This window comes from Hibiscus syriacus, unplaced genomic scaffold (assembly GCF_006381635.1).
Source record: "Hibiscus syriacus cultivar Baekdansim isolate YM2019G1 unplaced genomic scaffold, ASM638163v2 tig00002237_pilon, whole genome shotgun sequence".
NCBI classification, from domain to species: Eukaryota; Viridiplantae; Streptophyta; class Magnoliopsida; order Malvales; family Malvaceae; genus Hibiscus; species Hibiscus syriacus.
In genome coordinates this window covers 829,382-851,939 of record NW_024061918.1, presented here as the reverse complement: position 1 = coordinate 851,939, position 22,558 = coordinate 829,382, and the positions used below count along the sequence as shown (strand labels likewise).

Sequence of the window (22,558 nt, the reverse complement as noted above, 5' to 3'; positions counted from 1 at the left end):
CATACCCTTTATGAGGTTGAGCTATTATAAAAGCTCTTAATTATTTCATAGCTCGGTTTGAGTGGTTTATGTTGAGATAAACTTGATGAAATAACCTATGTAAGTGAGAAGGATTAGCCACCTTCTATGAAAAATGTTGGGCCGTTTTTCTAGTACACTTATTAGAATCCTGAGGAAAGAGGGTTAAACATATATACGCTTTTGTATATATTCTTTGTAGACACATCGAGAACTTTGGTGGATGAAGGGGTTAGTTGTGTGTTATGAGTTTACCCCAATCTTAGAAAGTTCCAGACTAGTTTCATTTATCTAAGAGAAGGATTGCTCATCATCACTATGTACTAGTTTCAGATACGTTCACTAGTGCTTAAGCAACTAATCTCGCTATTGCTCTTCTCATGTTTTAACTTCATTGCTCTCATTTTTATGAAAAAATTCTTTCGCATTAGAGGGGAATGTTGATAATGCTCATTAAATATTAGAAATATGCTAGTTAGGTTTTTCCACTAGTATATGCTCAAATTAGGTATTTCCACTAGTATTGGAAATAACCATTTTGCCCTCCACTAGTATTGGAAATGACCATTTTTCCCTCACTATTTAGCCTATAAATAGTGAGCAATTTCATTCATTTCATACATCCCAAGCAAACATTTGTTTTGAAATACTCATATCTTAAGAGTGTTGTTTGAGTTGAGAGAAGAGCAATACCACCAAGTTCACTCCAGTTTTCGGGTGTACGAATTCTTGGAGAGCCGTGTTAACCTCGGGGAACGGTCCGCCTACTGTAGCGATTACACACATCGGGGCGAATTTGTTTCTAAGGCAGTGGTTTTTACCCACCACGGTTATCATTCTGATTGATTATTTTATTTAATATTTTCCAGTCAGTGCCAACGCCTCGTTTTGCAGCAGTCTATTTTTCCAACATACATGATGCATGGGAAGAATATATATATGCATGGGAAGTATGTTGTACATACTTGCCATTAGAAATGCAAATCCTGTTTGGGATTGAGTGGTGAAGATTTTCTTGAAAAAATTGATATATATCGAGTGAATCTGCTTATTATTAAGTAGACAACTTATATATGACCATGTTTTGAAAAAAGAAAAAAAATATGATTATATGTTACTATGTAGATGTATTTTCGTTAACAACCATAAATTATTTTTGGAAACAATTAAAGAAAAATGTAAAATATAAAATACAAAGTTAAAATACCAGAAAATATTTATGTCTCTAAATTATAATTTTATTTCAAATTAGTCTTTAAAATTTTTAATATTCTAATTTTATCTTTAAATTATGACTCACATTCTAAATTAGTCCATAAGCTTGTGAACATTTTAATCTCATCCCTAAACTATTTCCCTCTTTCTAAATTATTTCCAAACCTTTTGCACATTCCAATTTCATCCCAAAATTCATCCAAATATGTAATTAGTTTCAACCATGGTTTAACCTAAATTTTGTTTGCCTAAATATTTATTAACAAGGGATGTGACTAATATATACGTATAGTTTGGGATGAAATTAGGATGTTTAAAAAGTTTGGGGACAACTTTCTAACTTATTCTCCCAACTATTTCTCATTGGACGCTAGATTACAAGTATTATGGAAAAAATAAGTACAAAATAAGATAGCCTTCACTTTGAATTTCAAGCTATAACTATCTTCAACGATAATGTTATAAATTCAAAAAAGCTTCTCACTACTTAATTTTCATTTTTAGCAAATGGATGAATTGGAGAGATTTAATCTAGTCGGACTGCTTCAGATATATATGTTGAGGAATTCCTAGGTGAAACTCTTGTTTGATAAGATGACAATTAGGGATGTAAAAAAGACGAGACGTATTTCGTCAACACTTGAATTGAATGGACTCGACTCGAGTTCGAGTTCTTAATGAATCGAAACGAGTTCTTAATGAATCGAAACGAGCTACTTGATACCAAACTCAAAAAAAACTAACGAGCAACTCTAAAAATTAATATATTAAATTTCTAGTTTTTAAATTAATTATCGATAATATTAACATTTATTTGTTTTTTAAATGCAATATAGGTTTTCAAGGTTCAAGTTTGAGCTTGAGTTCGAGCTTCGATCAAGTTAAGTCCAAGAATGTTTCGAGTTTAAGGTTTTTTGTCGATTTTAGTTTCAATCTTTGATTTCGAGTTCGTTTCGAGCTTACCGGTTTTAAGCTAGGGATCTTTTGAGTCGAGTCAAGCTTAGTTTTGAACTTTTCAAATGGAATCAAACTCAGTAATATTCGAGCTTCATTTACGGCCCTAAAGATAATTTTTAAAGGACTAGCATTAGATGGAAATTTGATCTCAGCCGGAACTCGTGAGTTGAAAAAGATGGGTAATTTCGGCAAACAATAAAAGTATTAGTTAGACTGGTTTATGAATTGATAAGAAGAAAAATATGATTCAAAATGAATCCTTATATAGATGTTGAAATTTCGTCAACTTTAGCAGCTAAGGGTTAATATTTCTACAATCTTCTTCGTGTAAGTTTATCTTAACTTTTAAGTTTTACTTTGAACAATAGTATTAGGTATGTGGATAATTTGGCTTCACTCATAATCGCTAGTGGAATAATAATATAAAGTGCTGGAGAGATTATCTCGATTCATTCATGACAGTTAATCTAAATAATTTATCTCGGGGGGTTCGAGGTCGCGTTTTCGGAGGACACCGTTATCGTTATATCGCGAGCATAACGAATATTATTGCGGTGATTGCAGGTGTTGCTGTCAAATAATAATGTTTTCGGAGGACACCGCTACCGCTATATCGCGAAACACTATTTAAATCTCTGCCTGATCCTCCACAACTTTGTGAGAGGAGAAAACGGCTAGCTAGAGCCAGTTACAATCTCAGCATATAAATGGCATCAACTCAACCGATTTCTCCATCGCAGTTTTAGCTCTCTTTTTTTTAATAAAATAAATAAATTATTTATCCCAATAATTTGCAAATTCTTTCCTTTTGAAATCCTTTCCGAACAGCCGTGGTGTTAGCAACGGCGGCGGCCGGTTTCCCAACCAAAGCAATGCTCGACCTTTCCCGTTGTTTAACGGTGGCGTTTTGAGCGTTCTTGGTCCCAAGCTTACGACGATCGAACACCCCGTCAAAACGGATGGGTCGCTTAGCTTCCTGGTTGTTGGAGACTGGGGAAGAAGAGGATTTTGCAATCAATCTGAAGTCGCTTGTCAGGTCTAATTTTCGTTTCTTTAAAGAAAATCGATCGATGAGATGGTTTAGAAATTCTCATGAGGAATTCATTCGATTGAACTGAACAGATGGGAAGGATTGGAGAGAAACTAGATATAGATTTCGACATCTCAACGGGTGATAATTTCTACGTACGATAATGGCTTAACAAACGTGTATGATCCAGCATTTATAGAATCCTTCACTAATATTTACAGCGCCCAGAGATTGCAGAAGCAGTGTTATAGCGGTAAGTCTTTAAATTCAAAATTCAAAATTCCTTCTATTTCCCTCTAATCTAGGGTTTCAAATGTGCAGTTTTAGGAAATCATGATTATAGAGGCAATGTCGAGGCACAACTCGGCCTTGTTCTACCCAGTGTCGACAAACGATGGCTTTGCCTGAGATCATTTGTTGTCGAGACAGGTAAGCCAGTTAGTACAACTGATTGAATAATCAACAATATTAAAAGGTAGTAAACAAGAGGAGACAAATAGTAAATTATTCGAGTTCGATTTGATCAAAATACAATCAACACTCTCGATTTGATCAAAATCAAATACAATAATGCGAGTGGATTACACTTTTTTTTTGTAAAAGGGGTACTTTGTATTAAAATCAATGCAAAGTACACCATCTCATGGATCTCATTAACAAACCTCCCTAATCGTAACTGGAGAAAAAAGAGTGTATCAAGAGGTGGAAAAGAATAAAATCAAGGATACCACAGAGCAACAGACAATTCGCAACCCAAACCACACCAAAACTCACACAAACGCCCATACTTATAGAACGTTACATAAGACCTTGACATTCATCGACACTCAAACCAACACACAAAAAACAACCAAAACATCCCAAAAAACCCCGATGGAAGAATAATCAGCGGGTAATCTAAAAGAACACGACCCTGGACTTCACACAATCCCAGACAATCAAGCACCAACCTCAAAAACAAATCTCGAGCAACCCCAAATTGATCGTGTCACTCCTTTTTAACTAACGCAACCCACCTTTTCATCAAATCAGAATCAGATAGCGAACTATAAGATAATTCAGAGGAATTTAGATCAGATTTCAGAAATTTTAATATTTTCAACGTTTGATCTCTTTTATTTTTCTCAGCTTTCGAAAGAACTTTGTCTTGAATATCCAATAGCGAGCCAAATTTCTTCTGTTTCCTATTCAATCCGTTGGTTAACACATGCTCGGAACTCGATCTCTGAAGTAGCCTTAGATTATCGGAATTAGACTTGGGCTGCCAAGGATCTGCATCTGAATTTGGGACCGAGCACAAAAATATTAGCCAAGGCCCTGCTCGGCAGCCCATCGAAAGGCTCACTTGGCAAAACCACCGCCTTGCCTCCTAAAGCAACACTCGAATTCTTGCCTTTCACATGCGCCATATTAAATTTTTCCAAAGCATTGTTATAGCAGCTCCACTGATACAAAAAAAGTGTGTCCTAGCCTCATACCGTATTATCTTGGATTTGGAATTAAAAACACCTATGCTATTATTAAAACCCTTTTCACTAACCCATCAAAAGGAACAAACGGACAAACTTGCGCGTTATCTTCTATGGCAGAAGACAACTCCACCTCAGCGCCCACGAGGCCACTACAAACTGCCTCCAAAGCATTAGAAGCATCACATCTCTGACACCGTAAAACATACTTATCAACCCCATAACGCACTGCCTGGGGTTCTGAATCTTGAGCCCATAACTCTTCACAACGAGGACCAACACCAGCTTCCTCCGTAATTGGACACCTCGAACCACCACCAACGGTCGAGCCATCGAGAAAATCTCGAAAATCTTCATGACCAGTATCCATATGCGTGTTAGCACGAAAAGATTGAGTAGTCATACCAGCACAAACCTCCAACTAGGGAGACTTTTCTGATGAGACCTCAATAATCTCCTCCACCATGGAAGCCGGAGAGGCAACATCCCAAGCCATCGAAGACGAATCTTCCCAAACAGAATCTAGGCTAAAATAAGGTTCAAACCAGAAACAAATACTTACACAATCATTTCCCCAACTACCAAATCAATTGATTCTTCCACTCGAGCTTTGCAGTTCGTTGTGATCTAAAACAGAGCCCTATCAAATGATCTGGGATTAAAGGTCCCTTCCTTAATGGAGATGAGTTATCCCCATTTCTTTGCAATGTTTCTGAAAGTGGAATGACTTCACACAAACGGAGGTATCCCCCTGCAAGATAGTCATGCTCGACGGCTGCAACACTGAAAATTCTCCGACCACACTTCCACTTTGTCAAAGCAATTTTTCAACGCTTCAGACTAGTTAAGTAGAATATGATCCCTACTCTCTTCATCTTCAAAAATGATTAAAATTGCTAAACCGCTTAACCTCATAATTTTCGGGCCTAATATTCTTTCCCTATGCATAATAGCGGCCAACTCTTTCATTTTCATAAATTTTCTACACCACCCTGCCAGACTATCTCTAAGAGTAACTAGCTTATCCTCATCAACAACATCGACAATGGGAGCCTGAGAAAAACTATCCACCACCATTCTATTCTTAACCTTAGCCGATTTTGGACCCGAAGACTTCTTTCTCCAGAAAGCTTCTCGAGGTTGAAATATCGCCATGAAAACTTGAACTTTATTACCTTGAATTGTTGATCTATCGACACAATTGATGGCCTTCCTCGCATCATCCAATCTGGTAAAACGAACAAAACCAAACCTACTACCTCCCTTACTTCTTTTGTTAGGGATGAAAGAATCGACCACCTCGCCATATTTATCGAATATTATCCAAAGACCTTGATGATGAATAAACTCTGGAATATTAAAGATGATCACCGTAACACAATTTCTAACAAACGAACTTCTCACCTTACACGCCATAAAGAATATTATTATAAAAACGCCTTAAAATTTTTTAAAACGCCTGAGTGGATTACGACTTTTAATGGACAGGTGATATGAAAATAATGTTTGCAGAAATAGTGGATATATTCTTCGTGGACACCACTCCATTCGTGGACAAGTACTTCATGGAGCCGGAAGAGCATACGTATGATTGGGAAGGTGAAGAACCTAGCAAGACATGCCTGGCCACTCTCCTTAATGATTTGAAAGTGGAAATGAGGAACTTAACAGCAAAATGGAAGTTTGTTGTTGGCCACCATGGCGACACTACCGAGCTCATCAAGTTCCTACTTCCACTACTCAATGTAATTTTTTTAGATAAACTATTTTATTTATCCAAGATATAGAACAAAACTACTACAAAACAATCAAAACCATAACAGTACATCTAAGAGGGATAAATCCCTCAAGCTATACAAAGATTACGATTAATCACATCATTCCTAACATTCTTCCTAGCTACCTTAACCATAACTATCCCTTTAATACAATCAATAATATCAGCAATGCCTCTGTATACATTTCAAAATTGCCTAAAATTACTCTCTTCCCATATACAATATATGTAAGCATTCCAAGTTAATCTAAGGATATAAAAAAACCAAAGATTTACCTTTGACGCAAGCAACAACCCAATCCAGTTCTTTAACCCAGCATCCCACATTTCTCTCAATCTCACATAAGCTGAGAATGTCCTTCCACACCACACTCGAGACAGAGCACTCAAAAATCAAAGACTCCTTGTTTCAGGAAACATACCACAGTACCTATAACTCCTCTCAACTATCATCTCCATTCGAAGCAGCCTATCAGCAGCAGACAACCTATCTAAAATTGTCATCCAGGCTATCATAGAGTGTTTAGGAACATTCATAGGGAACTATACAAGCCTTTGCCAACTAACGTTCTCAAAAGAAGCCTTTATCTCACTCCAAATCCACCTAGCAGTGACTTTAACCCAATTAGAAATCCCCATTAGCAAGCTATAATATTCATCCCTTAGCTTTATCAACTTTCTCAAACTCCAACTAAAGTAAGGCTTACTAACCACAGACCAAAATTCCATACTTTTAAAAACATACATCCTAATCCAAGCCACCCATATGGATCCCTCACCAGCAAGTATCCTCTTCACCAACAACAACGCACAAGTTTTATTCCAATACTTCATGTTTCTAATGATCAATCCCCCCTCAAACTTAAGGGCACATATCATCTGCCAGCTCACTCTTGCACCCTTAACAGGGGTATCACTTCCCTTCCAAATAAATTTAGGACACAACTGCTCCACTCTTCTTATTACTACAGCAGTCAAAATCAATTGCCTAGACCAGAAATTTGAAATGCTAAATAAAACAGCCTTAACCAGTTGCACACGACTTGCACAACTCAACCACTTATTCGACCAAAGCCCTAACATATCTTTAATATTGTCCACCAAACTGGTACATTCCTTTTCTGTCAACATCCTAGGGACAAGAGGCACCCCAATATATCTTTCAGGGAGTATTCATACCTTAAAACCAAAATTTTCCTACACCAAAGCCACTGATTAGCCTCATACCAGAAGTGAAGATTTCTGACTTAGAAGCATAAAGCCTTAAGCCAGAAATCTCATAGAATTTCTCCAACACACACATCACTCCCATAACATATTCCATTGAGCCTTTATAGAAAATCAAAAGTTCATCTGCAAAACATATGTGTATGAGCCCCAATTTCCTGCACTTTGGATGATACTGAAATATTTTATCCTTAGCTGAAATATCCAACAACCTTGACAGAACAGACATTACCAGGATAAAAAGGTAAGGGGAGAGGGGATCCCTGTAATACCCCAAACATCGGGTCAGTGACTATAGAGAAATGATTTAAAATTTGGTGGGTTAATTTAAATAAATTGAAAAGTACATGGATTTATTTAGGAAATTATGTTTAAGACTTATTAGTAAGAATGGAGGGTCATTATGGTCTTTTAGAACAAAATGAATTTAATATTACTTTTATTTGGGATATTTATTAAGGGTTGAAAAGGGGAATTATGATAAGTTGAAAATTTGGTTCTCTTCTTCTCCTTCTCATCCCCGTGCCTTCCATAACAAAGGTAAGATTTCTTCAAGTTGGTTTTTCCTTTCGTTAATGGGTTGGTTTTGAAGCCTTAAGTGATATAGAGGCATAAAGAAAGTTCAAGGATGATTAAACTAAGAGATTAGTTATTTATTAGTGGTTTAATAAAATGAGTTTTTAAGTAATTTGATAAAATATAGTCAGTTACTGGAGTTTAAAGGCATATTTAACTTGTCAAAGAAGTAAATAAGAGATTTGGAGCCTTAGAAGTGTTTAATAACATGTTTGAAAATTTGGTGTGATTCTTAATTTTGAGTGTTCTTTGGAGATTTTGGATGTTATAAGGAGATTTATGGATGTAAGTTAGTTTAGATAAGTGATAATGAGTTTAATAGTATGGTTGGAGATAATAGTAAGAGATTTGGGTGAAATTTTTGTAAATTTCGAAGTAAAAGAGGTAAAATATGGGCAAGACTATCGGTACTGGAAGAACAATACTGATACTATAGGGTTAAATTAGAGGATCAGATGAATAGTATCGATACCGATTTAAATAAGTATCGATACTGAGGAGTAAGTATCGATACCGTAATCAAAAATGAAATTCCATAATGCTAGAATAGTATCGATACCGAAGTGGGTATCGGTACCATAGAAGAGAAGTATCGATACTGTAGGATGGGTACCGATATTATTCAGTCTGAAATGTTAAGTTAGGATGAATTTTATTAGAATTTGAAAATAATAGTACTTTTGAGTATTATTACTTTGGATAAATGTTAGAAAGTATACTAGTATTTGTATTATATGTGTGATTATGGATGCTTGTGTAGATCGTAATCAAACTCCTAAGTCAAGCAAACATAAAGGCAAGGATAAAGCCGCAGAATAGTCGAACTACATTAAGGCATAATAGTGAGGCAAACCAGGTGAGTGCGTTTATTATGTAGTTATATGTTGTGAGGATGACTTGCGAATGAGGCAACCTTGAATGTTTTTTTATAAAAGCATGTTTTATCGTATTTTGACATATTTTCATAATGAGTTTGTGAATTACCGTATCGTTACTATGTGTGTAACCCACAGAATTCATAATGAGTTTGTGAATTACCGTATCGATACTATGTGTACAACCCACATAATTCATAATGAGTTTATGAATTACCGTATCGGCACTATGTGTGCAACCTACGGAATTCATTGCAATTCATAATGAGTTTGTGAATTTCCATTTCGGTACTTAAGTGCAATTCATGTACCATGCATTCTCATTCAACATACATTGGGAAAATAAAAGAATAATTTAGAGAAAAAAATATATGTTGATAAGTATGTTGGGCATACTAAATATTGTTTCGTATTGTTTCATATTGTTGGGCATACTAAAATGGTCTTCGTTTTACCAAAGATTCGTTTTTAAGAGTTCGGGAGTCGGTTACGTGTGGGGAAGGGTGAGCACCCCTACAATGCCCAAATTTTGGTACCTGAATGATTATACAATGTTTAAATATTAGGAATTACAACCTTCGAAATGTATTTAAATTATGATCCTTTTATTCATTTGAATTTATTCAAAAAAAAATGTGAACAATCTTTGAAAACGTATTTCTTTTATAGTTAGGAGACTTTTTTCATAGATTCCCCTCAAAAAAACGTTATTTCACAATTTTTACAAAAGAAAATAAAATAAAACAAAATAAAATGAAATAAAATAAAATAAAAGTGAAAAGAGTTGAAAAATAATCAAAATAAATAAACGTGGAACAAAGAGACTTATCGAATACAAACATACATTTATGAGAAAAATCCTCGAAAAGATACCTTCCCTTTAGTTGGGAGATGTCTTCATAGATTTCCCTCACAATAAACATTTTCCCATTTATATTTAGAAGACAATGATGATTTATAAAAGAGGGTGTTAATAATTATTTAAATATGCACATAAATAAGGGATCAACATGCAAGCTTTCTAATCTATCCATCGAGATTAAAAATATCATACCAACCAGTGTAAATAAATAAGACTGAAACAAAAATGTAAATATACCACAAGCAAGATCTATGACTAAAATAAAATGAAATAATAAGTTAAGATGCCAAAATGTAAATACTGAAAACTTAATGCTGGAAATAAAAGAGGACTGAAATAAAATGCTGGAAAGTTAAAAGACAGAAAAGTAAAATACTGAAACTAGGGTGCTGAAAAATAAATAATAAACAAAAAATTGCATAAATCTAAAAGTTAGGGGTTAGTTTGAATGAAGTAAATGTTAGAGTATTAACAAATCATTGGCTAAAATAAAAATAACAAAAATTAATGTACCCACATCATAAATAAATAAAACATAAAATATGGAATATTAATGACTAAATTATGAATAACGAAACTTAAGTGTTAAAAATGAAATATATCAAACATAGAGCTTTAGGGACTAGAACAAAAATCACGACAACATCAGAGGTTTTTAAACGCAATTTTACGTATAAATTTGGTGGCCATTTCGTAAAATACGCTAAACATCAAAGGGTGTAATCGTGATTAATCCAACACTTGAAGCGTCCAATGTAAAATATGACAAGAGAAGGAAGGACCCTAGGTGAAATTAACCAGGAAACAAAAGCCAAACTACTGACCACTCAAGCTCAACCCCGGCGAAAGACAACCTCCTTCTCGGTGACCTTGTTACTCCGACGAGCACACTGGCAACCAGGTAAACCGAACTCCCTATTCTAATTTATTATTTCAAAACTAAACATGCATGTAAAAAATGAAAATACCTTTGAAAAAAATTACCTATGAATCTGAAATTGTTTCCTGTGTATTGATTTTTTTCAATGGTTACAAGCTTTTATCTCCCCTTTTACGCCGTCTTGATGGGGTTTTATACCCGGTTTTGGGTTTACAGGAAAGAGGAAAAAAAACTCCTTTCCTCTTCTTTTTGTTGCATGGACGAGAGAGAAAAGGGGGATTTGATTTCGACGAAAATCACGCTAGCAGTCGGTGCATGTGGGAGTGACCGGCGCGAATCTCGCTGGTGACGACGTCAGGCAAGCGTGGAAGTTGAAGTGGTTCCCTTGTTTGTCCCTGGACAAAATTAGGATATTACAGTTGCCCCTCCTTGCTTGTCTTTTGTGTAATCAATGACAAAGCAAAGATAAATAATGGCCTAATTTTGTCTACCTATGATGTTCTCTCTGCATCTGGAGCTCCAATTCTTTGTATGAAAATAGAGGATTTAAAGACTACGATGTTCCTTCATGTTGAGGACTTCGAGTAAATATGGATATAATTTGGCGTTAAAGACGACACTGCTCATCCATGTTGAAGAGGTCTGGCCTTTTGAAGATGACGTTGTTCCTTCTTGTTGAGGGAATCGAGTCAATCTGGAGATAATTTGGTGTTAAAGATGACTCTGCTCATCCGTGTTGAAGAGATCTAGTCACTTTCAAATAAATTATTTGTTGAAGATGATGTTGTTCCTTCTCGTTAAGGAAGTCAGGTCAATCTGGAGATAATTTGGAGACAACACGGTTCCTTCGCGTTGCGGAAGTCTGATTGTTTGAGAATGACACTACTCATTCACGTTGAGGAGATCGGGTCAATCTAGAGATAATTTGATGTTGAAGACGACACTGCTCATCCGTGTTGAAGAGATCTGGTCATTTTTAGGTAAATTATTTATTGAAGATGACGTTGTTCCTTCGCGTTAAGGAAATAAGGTCAATCTGGAGAAAATTTGGAGGCAATACGGTTCCTTCGTGTTGAGGAAGTCTTATTGTCTTAGGATGATGATGCTCATTCGTGTTGAGGAGATCGGGTCAATCTGGAGATAATTTGATGTTGAAGACGACGTTATTCATCCGTGTTGAAGAGATCTGTTCATTTTTAGGTAAATTATTTGTTGAAGATGACGTTGTTCCTTCGCGTTGAGGAAATCAGGTCAATCAGGATATAATTTGGAGACAACACGGTTCCTTCGCGTTGAGGAGATCTGATTGTCTGAGGATGACACTTCTCATTCGCTTTGAGGAGATCGGGTCAACCTGAAGATAATTTGATGTTGAAGATGACGCTGCTCATCCGTGTTGAAGAGATATGGTCGTTTTCAGGTAAATTATTTGTTGTTGGGGATGACACTGCTCATAAGTGATGAAGAGTTCTGGTCGCCGAAGGGTGACATAGCTCCTACGTTATGAGGAGATATGGTCAGGAGATGACATAACTCATACGCGTACGCGATGAAGAGTTATGGCCATCTTTAGGAAGGGTGATAACACGGTTCCTACACGATGAGGATGACTGTTTATCTAGGGGTGACACGGTTCAAACGTGATGAAGATGTATGGTCGGGAGATGACACAATTCCTATGTGATGAGGATGACATACCATCTTTAGGGATAATAACATTGTTTCTTCGTGATGAGGACAACTGGTTATCTAGGGGTGACACGGATCCTACTTGATAAGGAGGTTTGGTCGGGGGATGACACAGTTCCTACGTGATGAGGATGACATGTCATCTTTAGGGACGATAACACGGTTCCTACGTGATGAGGATGGCTGGTTATCTAGGGGTGATACGGATCCTACGTGATGAGGAGGTTTGGTCGGGGGATGACACGGTTCCTACGTGATGAGGATGACAAACCATCTTTAAGGATAATGGTTTCAAGGAAATTAACTCAAAGATGATGTTTCCAAGAGATACAAAATTCATTTTAAATGAAACATACTCATAGATTTGTGTTTCAAAAGACATTGTCTCAAGAGAGACAAAAACTTTGTTTTGAGTAAAAATTGTCTCAATCGTGACAAATTTTGCTTTTAAGAAAACTTGTCTAAAGCGAAATGACACTTTATTTTTATTTAGAAGAAAATCTCAAAGGCTCATAGTCTGTTTATCAGTTTCTGCATGTTGAGGATACATCTTCAGAATATCTAATCGTTGACTCCATTAAGTCAAATATATGGATGACATTTGGTCATCTTCGAACTTTGATTTCCTTAAAGACCAAAATGATGCATTTATGACTGAATATCTTGAATGTTATGATGGATGCCAAGATGAAATTTATTTGATGTGTGTCCGCTGTTTGTGAGTACTAAAATATGATGCGGATATGTGTGCAAGTATACATAATCGAACAAGTAATAAAGTGATAAGTAGAGTATCGTCTCCACAGGGAATTGGGGAAATCAAATAGGTTTGTCAAGGCACTTTACTTTGTCACCTAAGTAAAGTTAGTTATGGTATATACAGATGAGAATGCAGTGGCAAAATGGAATGGACGTAGTGGAAATGGAGTGGTGATAGTGTGGTAGCAGATGGATATATCGTGGCAAATTAAATTGTGATACGTGAAAACAAATGGAAATGTCAAGGCAAAATAAAAATGCAAATACTAGATTTAATATATGTAGGACTTTAGCTTTCTCACAAGACAAGCAGCAATGGAAATGAGTGATGGGAGACACAAGGAAAACTTAAGTTTATTTCTCTGAATGGTGCTTCTTCTATGCTTACCCTGCCCGACAGAGTCTACTGATGTGCCCTATGCTATCTCTAGTAAGGGACTCGACAGACTAAATATGCCCTGGCAAAACCGATTGGCGTAAGCCCAAGCAGTGATCCTATTGACTCAGCTAATAGAATATGTCTCGGCAATACCTTTGTGCGGCAGCATTAACATCTAACCTATCGTTTATACCCAACTCCTTTTAGTCGAATGAAATCCTAGCATTATCTCTAAGGTGGATTAGTCCTAGTTACTACCTAGAACCCGTTGTTTATGTAGTTCCTCCCTAGCTTCTCTCGAAGTCTAAAGATAAATTGCCAAGGCATTCTCTCAAACCTCATGAACCCTCCTAAGGAAAGGCTACTCTCGTAGCTCCTACAACCTTAAGGCTTTAAGTCTCACAAACAAAACAGAATAAAACATGAAATAACAACCATTCATTAAAACAAAAACTTAAACATCCATGCGAACCCCACCAAATATGATTAGTTCATGGTGGGGTTCGAATTCAACAAGCACAAAGCAAGATTCATTCGTTCCTTACAACCCAATCAATGAAATATGAAAACAAGTACTAAGGGGATGAGAAAAAGCCTTCGACGTGCACTGCCTAATGCTTCCCTCTACCACCACGAGCTGCTCTTAGCGGACTGGCTCCTCTCAGATGCTCAGAACGCCACTCCCTTCAACTTGTCAAGGATAAATGCCACGGCAATTGGGATTGACGAGAAAGATGAGACTTTCTCTCTCTAACTTTTTAAGATCAAATGTAGCTGGAACTAAAGTCCTCTTCAATGTGGCTTCATCCTATATTTATAAGGGAGAAGAAATCCTAAGGTTTGGTGTTAACCATCCTAGGAAACCCCAAACCATGTTGAGTTGCTTGGGATCGAGCATACTGGCATAATCCCGCTACAGGCGCCCTAGGACGACAGGATCTGCAGGGTCAGACTAGGCACGTCATCAACAGAACCGGTGGTTGAAGCGCCATGCTGCGGTGGTATCTCGGGCAGGTGCGTAAAATCCGGGATAGTGGCTAGAAATATCTTCTCTCTCCTTGTACGCTCCTGAAATGCCATTTGAACTTGGCATTTTTATTTAGCTCAGCAATATCCTTATGTCACGGCATTTTAAATCCTCTTCTCCTTGCTTTCAACACCTGCACATCATCAGACAAGTACCTTTCCCATAAAGCAGCACCGCTGTAAAAATAAAATGCCACGGCAAACTGAACTCCACCACATGCAACTATATGCTCCTAAATGCATCTAAATGGTTCTAAATGGTCTTTTAGACATTCAATAACTTAAGTAAAAAGGTATAAAAATGTGACCTTTTACGGAGTTATCACACCCCCAAACTTAAGCTATTGCTTATCCTCAAGCAATGGATAGTATTAAGCAAAACAAACATACCATGGCAAGTTCAGAAGTAGAATAGTTTTATGGGATAAAATTTCAGCCCTCAACACATATGACTTCAACATGCTAGACTAGGTTTGAGAGTTCAAGTACTGCCCCTTGAACAGATTCTTTGTGTGGGTGTGCGTTTGTATCCAGTTCATGCTTAACAAACCTAAAAATTTTCTATGCAAACTTTCTTAACTTACCATGACATTTTCATATTACTATTCCCCTTTGTTTTCTGTTATTTACTTCTGCCACGAGGAGAGTCAGCCCATCATTCTACCATTCCATACTCTAGGTGAAAGGGAGTATACCTTTCACCCCCGAGCTAGTCAGGTAGAGTCATCCTGTGACTACTTTCATTCACTCATATGCCAAGACATTTATTTATAATTTATATTTTTTTTCATTATGCGGGGTTTTCATCATTCACAGTTTTAAGCCACGACATTTAAGAATTCTCTTATAAAAAATTTCTAAGTTTCTCAAGCATGGAAAACATACACTCGTGTTCAAGGGTTTCAAAGAAGCAAGTCCTAGAGTTGGTTCTATCATCCTCAACCATCATGTACATTCTATCCTACCAAGAATTCTTCATCATCGGGCATCCTCAATTAATTCCAGAAAATAATTCTATATTTACTAATGTCATGGCATATTCATTTACTAATACTATCATACAATGATGCGAGAACCCTACTTCCCCTAAACTTAAGAGAAGTATTGTCCCCAATGCTTACTAAATCTAAGAAAATTGAAAACTACATGCTATGAATGCAATGCAATGCAAGGTACCTTGGCTTCATGGTGGTGGTGCAGCAGTCGCACGGCGAGTGCGCTTGCGGAGCTTAGCGGGGCTGGAATGCTCGGAGTCAGAAGCTGGTGCAGCTGGAGGAGTGCTAGGGCCTTCTTGAACAGGTGGGCGGGGGCTCCTGATGTTGAGATGCCTTTCGTAGGCGACGTCTGCTCCTACGCAAAGGAGCTTGCCGTGGCATCTCCGATTATGACTCCTCGACCGACTCAATAGGTTGTGATACTTCGGGGTTGTCTGTTTCCATCAGTACAGCAGGTGGTGGCATTGCTGGATGTTCTTCTGCGAATGGGTCAACAAATTGGGCATGCTCTGGGAAATTAGCGAGTTGGAGGTTGGCTTCTCTGTCTACATCAGGCGAGACTGCGTGGATCGGATCAGGGTCCACTGGCTCCTCTGCTTCAGCTCGCTGGGAACTGTCTTTACTCGATGAATATTGAGTAGCAGCTGGGGCGGGTGGAGGTACTTCTGCAGATGCCTCGGCATCTCCATGCGATGGGATGAGCTCATCAGGAAAAGGGGGAATGGTAAAGTTAGTGTGCGGGAGGAACTCCATCAGTGCGCTGGTGAGAAAGGCATCACGTCGTTTGGCATAAGCAAAATAGACCATTAGTTTGTTGGACAGCTGCCTAACATGCTGGTGAGTGCGCTGGACGGCTTGCTCTAGGGCGTTTGAGGATGCCCTGACATGGTGATTATGCAACGTGAGATGTGGTTGCCTCGTGTTCCTTTCTTTTGGCTTCTTTGTAGCCCAGAAACATAGGTATTTTCGCTTTGTTGAGTCCAGCAATGCCCGGTAAAATCTCATCAACCATTTCTTCTCGAACTTTCTTTTTTCGACATAAAGCAGTGATGAGATTTGGGAATACCAAGGCACTTGCTTGTCGCTTTAAGCATAGATGAGCCTGTTCCACGATAATCTTCCCTATATCGATGGTTCGTCCGCGATGATAGAGTGCAGCAGAAGCATCCGCTGGCATGATACAGTTGTATTGTGGAGGTTGGCATAAGCTTGTGCTTCATGAAATGGTTCCACAGTTTACATGGGGGAGCTCGATCCCTATCCACAGTCTTCCGTTTCAGTTGCTGACCATCCACTGAGTACCGGGAAGACACAGTCTTCCAGGATGCCTTGGTAAGTTTCATGGTCGGCCTCTTGGGCAAAGCTCGCATGGTGGTCATCAGCAACCTGTAATTTAAAATAATGGTTAATAGCGGTAGGAGTAAAACGAATAGAAATGCCGTGAACCATCACGACATGTGATTTGGCTCGGTAATGTTAGAATAAAACTCCTTCACTAATGTGGCGTTGACAGGGGCAGGATGTTTGGCAAACTTCTGCCACTTATGCTTAGTGACCACGTCCAGCACCTCGCTGCCCAAATCGATGTTCTCCTCATCGGAGAAGACAAAGCCCAACTCGAAAAAGACTCGCCGGTTCTTTATGGTTTGATAGCATTCCTTGGTAGCCTCGTCAACAAAGCATGGTGGTGAGGGTGGTGGGGCTGGTCGTGAGCGAACCATTATGATAATAAACTAAAAGCACACGGCCGAACCTTGCAACAATGGTGGTAATGGCGGTTTTGTCAAAGTGGTGGGAGAAAAAGATGAAAAGAGGTGAAAGTGAAAAATGGAAAGAGAATAAAAACAAAATGAGGAGTTTTAGTGGGAAAAGTTATAAATAGGTGGGGTCAAGGCGGGAAAGAAACAAAATGAAAGTGAAAAAAAATTTATCTTCTAATTTAAAAGTCAAAAGGTAAAAAATTTCCCTCCTTTTTCATTTTCGTTTGCCGCCCAAACTTTGCACAATCATCTTCCATACTCCTCACGTGTTTGTGCGTGGAAATACGATCACAAAAATAAAATTAATTAGTTAAAGATAGATATTAATAGGCAAATATAAAAAATTTATATACAGAAGCAAATTACCACGACATCTTTAAGACCGACCGGTGTCGACGTCATGCAGAGCAACGCCGACTTGTCACGCTTAGGTGGGATTCCTTGATAAACCTTCAGGCGCTGGCCATTGACTTTAAAGATGGATCCGTCGTCCATGTTCTTAATATCAACAGCGCCATACGGGTAAACATGATAGAATTCGAATGGTCCCGACTAGCGTGACTTTAATTTTCCTGGGAAGAGTTTGAGCCTAGAATTGAACAATAATACTTTCTGACCCACATGAAAATGTCGTGGCAAAAGCATTCTGTCGACCCACTTTTTTGTTTTTTCCTTGTATATCTTGGCATTTTCATATGCTTTCACTCGAAACTCTTCCATCTCATTTAAATCAAGCAATTGTTTCTCCCCAGCTAATTGCTCATCGAAGTTTAGCTTTTTGATTGCCCAGTATGCCTTGTGCTCTAGTTCAACAGGGAGGTGGCAGGCTTTTCCATATACCATCTTAAAGGGCGACATTCCTAAAGGTGTTTTGAATGCTGTCCTATATGCCCACAATGCTTCGTCAAGCTTTGGGGACTAGTCTTTCCTTCGGGGGTTAACCACCTTCTCAAGGATTTGCTTGACTTCTCGATTGGATACTTCATCCTGTCCATTCGTCTGCGGGTGATATGCCTTAGCAATCTTATGTCGCACTCCATATTTTTGTAATGCCTTGGCAATCAGCCTGTTGTCAAAGTGAGTGCCCTCATCGCTGATACTATAGCTCTTGGGACTCCAAAACGAGTGAAGATGTTCTTATGAAGGAACTTGAGCACAGTCTTTGAGTCGTTTCTCGGCGTAGCAATTGCTTCAACCCACTTTGAAACATAATCCACCGCTAGCAAGATGTATAAATCTCCAAAGGAAGATGGAAATGGTCCCATGAAATCAATGCCCCAAACATCGAAGAGCTCAATCTCCAGAATATTTTGCAGCGGTATTTCGTGTCGCCTGGAAATATTTCCAGTGCGCTAGCATCTGTCACTTGCCTTGCAAAATGCGTGGGCATCTTTAAATAACGATGGCCAATAAAAACCTGACTGGAGGACATTTACAGCAGTTCTCGAACCTCCAAAATGTCCTCCATAAGTTGATGTGTGGCAATGGTGTAAGATATCACTTTGTTCTTCTTCGGGGACACACCGTCGAATCATTTGATCAGCACATTGCTTGAATAAGTACGGCTCGTCCCAAAAGTAGAACTTGGCATCATGAAGAAACCTCTTTTTGCCCTGGCTGTTCAGTTCATAAGGAAAAACACCACTAACAAGAAAGTTAACCAGGTCAGCGTACCACGGAATTGCCGTGGCATATAAATTTTCTCGTCAGGAATTCTTCTTTAATAAAAAATGTCATGGCATTCTGAAATATTTCTAGCCTAGATAAGTGATCTGCAACCTGATTCTCAGTACCTTTCCTATCAATTACCTCTAAGTCTTAGAAGTAATATCCACCTGATCAGTCTAGGCTTGGCATCTTTCTTGTTCACTAAATATTTTATAGCTGAATGATCAGTGTGAACTATAACCTTGGTGCCTATCAAGTATGGCCTAAATTTGTCAAATGCAAATACCACGGCATGTAATTCTTTCTCAGTGGTTGTGTAATATAATTGTGCATCATTTAAGGTACGGCTAGCATAATATATGACATGAAAGATTTTACCTTTACGCTGCCCAAGCACAGCTCCCACGGCAAAATCACTTGCATCACACATTAGTTCGAATGGGGCCGTCCAATCTGGGGGACTACAATTGGTGCAGAGATAAGTTTCTGCTTCAGCTCTTTGAATGCGCCATGGCATTTTTGATCGAACACAAAGGGTTGATTCTGTTGCAGCAAGGTGCACAAAGGCTTGGATAGTGTGGAAAAATCCTTGATGAATCGTCTGTAAAAACCAGCGTGGCCAAGGAAACTCCGAATGCCCTTGACAGAATTTAGTGGGGGAAGTTTCTCGATCACCTCGATCTTAGCCTTGTCGACCTCAATGCCCTTTTCAGAAATTTTATGTCCTAGAACAATGCCTTCAGTCACCATGAAGTGGCATTTTTCTCAGTTTAGTACGAGATCAGCCTCCTCGCATCGCTTCAGTACCTTTGCCAAATTGCCGAGGCATTTTTGAAAATCATCTCCGGAAACAGAAAAATCGTCCATAAAAATTTCCAAAAAATCCTCCACCATGTCAGAAAAGATGGCTTGCAAACAACGCTGAAAGGTTGTCGGGGCATTACAGAGTCCAAAAGGCATTCTTCGAAAAGCGTATATGCCATATGGGCACGTGAATGTCAACTTCTCTTGGTCCTCTGGTGCGATGGCAATCTGGTTATAACCCGAGTAACCGTCCAAGAAACAATAATATGCCTTGCCAGCAAGTCGATCCAGCATTTGATCGATGAACGGCAATGGGAAGTGATCCTTCTTGGTGGCCTTGTTAAGCTTGCGGTAGTCCATGCAGATTCGCCACCCAGTGACCGTGCGAGTAGGTATCAACTCGTTGTCTTCACTCGTCACCACAGTCATGCCTCCTTTCTTTGGCACGCATTGAACGGGACTTACCCACGAACTATCCGAAATAGGGTATATTACTCTAGCGTCAAGCCATTTGAGAATCTCTTTCATCACAACTTGTTTCATGATTGGGTTTAATCTTCGTTGTGGCTCTATGGACTTGCCGTGGCATTCTTCCAGCAAAATTTTGTGCATGCAGATTGTTGGACTTATTCCCTTAAGATCTGGGCTAGCTTTGAGGAAGCTAGCCTGCTGTTCCTCGGATGAAAAGTCATTCGGCTCTTCAAGGAGCCTCTCATCAATATCCAGCTGAATGAAATTGTCGTGGCAAAATTTATCTGCCTCTTTTTTAATTTCAGTGTCTACCTCAAAAATGCTCTGACATTCTTCATAATCATCCATGTGTTTAAGAGATCGGAAAACATTAACAGTGATCTGTTAATCAGCCACTCGCATGGTTAGCTCACCCTTCTCGCAATCGATGAGAATACGACCTGTGGTTAGGAAGGGTCTCCCCAATATAATGGGCGCTGTGGCGTCAACCTCACAGTCCAGAATCAGAAAATTGATAGGGAAAATGAACTTGTCAACCCTCACGATGACATCTTCAATTCGCCCTTCTGGACGCACATGTGAACGATCGGTAAGTTGCAAGATGACTGAAGTAGGTCTCGCATTTCCTATCCCCAGTTTTACGAAAATTGACTTAGGCATCAAGTTTACACTTGAGCCAAGGTCACACAGTGCTTTTCCAACAAATTTGTTTCCAATCGAACATGGAATGATAAAGCTGCCCGGATCACGTCTTTTTGGTGGTAGCTTGCTTAAGGAAGAGCAAAATTCTTTTACCGTGGCAATTGTTTCGTACTGCTCAACCTTTCTCTTCTTGGTGACGATTTCTTTTAGAAATTTAGCATATGTGGGCATTTGTTCCATTGCTTCAAGAAAAGGAACATTGATCTGCAGTTGACCCAAAATGTCAACAAATTTTTTAAACTGAATGTCCTCGTTATGTTTCTTCAGTCTTTGCGGAAAAGGAGGCGGGGGTCTGGCTTCTTGTAATGATGGGGTGCGAACAGAAGTTGTCGTGGCATTTCTATTTGCCCCCTCATCTTTGTTACTTAATGAACCCTCAGATTTATCTTCTTTCTTCGGTGCTTCCTCCTGTAGTTCTTTATCTGCTTGACTGGTTGTGGGGGGTGAATCTTCCTTCGGTTTCCCCCCAGACTTATTTTCTATATTAATTTGTGTACCGCTTCAGAGAGTTAGCACATTGCATTGTTCTTTGCTATGAGGTTTGGTGACTTCAGTGTCACTTGGAAAATGTCCGGGTTTGCATTCTTGTAATGTCGCGGCAATCTGACCTACTTGACTCTCTAGTGCCCTTAACGATGCACTATGGCTCTGGAGTAGAGCTCCTTGATTTTTTATAGAGGTCGAGTGGTCTTGCAGCATTGTTTTTGTTGTTGCAATGAATTCTTGCATTGTGGCCTCCAAAGAACTAGTATTTGATGAAGATGGCCCTCCCTTGTTTTGATTATGCCATGGCATATTCGATTGATAGCCCTGGGAATCATTAAAATTCTGCTGTTGAGCAGTGCTATTTCCTTGATTTCCCCAAGAAAAATTTGGATGCTGACGCCATCCAGGATTATAGGTGTTTGAATAGGGGTTGTTATTGCCTCGATTAAAATTGCTAACAAAGTTGATGGATTCTTGATTGGTTGGGCAATTACTTTCATTGTGATTGCCTTGGCATAATAAACAAACTGAACAAGCTGTCTTTGCTTCCCTTACCTCACTTGGCCTTTGTAAATTCTTTAGCATGTTGGTAATGGTAGCAAGTTGGGCTGACACGGCATCATTAGAATCTAGCTCGAGAGCTCCATGTGTCTTACGCCCAAACCCATGCTTAGTTGAGGGAAACTGATAATCATTGGTAGCAATCCTATCCAAGATGTCAAATGCCTCTGCTGGTGATTTATCCAGTAACGTCCCATTTGCCGAGGCATCATCTCTCGTGGGTGTGTTTACTCCATTATAGAACATCACTACTTGTGTCCAATCTTGAAAACCATGGTTTGAACACTTGCAAAGCAATGCTTTGTATATATCCCAGCACTCATGCATCGACTCGTCATCAGCTTGACGGAATGAAGCAATGTCGTTCCTAAG

The 22,558-nt window shown here is 38.8% G+C and overlaps 1 pseudogene; it reads left to right on the top strand.

Moving 5' to 3' along the window:
• Positions 1-3,312: 3,312 nt before the first annotated feature.
• The window catches only part of LOC120139066, a 30,288-nt pseudogene continuing 11,042 nt past the window's right edge, over positions 3,313-22,558 (top strand).